A 379-nucleotide genomic window follows, 5' to 3' on the forward strand; every position below is an offset into this window, starting at 1 on the left:
CAGAACTCAGGGAAGTCCAGGTTAGGAAACACAGCCCGGGGGCGGGGACCCCAGAGCAGGGGCATAGGCCAGCCGCAGGGAGGGGGATGGGAGCCAAGGGCCCTGGAGCCTTGCAGGACAGAGGGCGGAGCGCTCTGGCCTGCCGGGCAGTTCACAGGGAAACCACGCTAGCTAGCAGAAGCCGCAGGTGTCCACCCGGGATTGCCTCGTGCTGAGAGAGGGCCCGTGTAGCTCAGCTAGAGCAGGGGCTTCGCCGCCTCAAGCCAGGAGGGCGGGACACTGGCTGGCGTGCTTGGGCTACGGGTGAGCACACCCGGGGGTGGGGGGAGGAGGGGACACAGCGTCCTGGCGAAGGTGGCGGGGTCCCGGGAGGGGTGGG

General features: G+C 69.4%; 1 protein-coding gene across 1 annotated transcript in view; it reads left to right on the forward strand.

The window, feature by feature from the left end:
• The first annotated feature begins 222 nt into the window (after positions 1-222).
• MAMLD1 (mastermind-like domain containing 1) overlaps positions 223-379 on the forward strand; it is a 130069-nt gene continuing 129912 nt past the window's right edge. The window contains exon 1 of the mRNA XM_014529774.1: positions 223-303. The gene's annotated coding sequence lies outside the window, so the exon portion shown is untranslated. The remainder of the gene's footprint in view (positions 304-379) is intronic.

Source organism: Myotis brandtii, unplaced genomic scaffold (assembly GCF_000412655.1).
Source record: "Myotis brandtii unplaced genomic scaffold, ASM41265v1 scaffold695, whole genome shotgun sequence".
Lineage (NCBI taxonomy): Eukaryota > Metazoa > Chordata > Mammalia > Chiroptera > Vespertilionidae > Myotis > Myotis brandtii.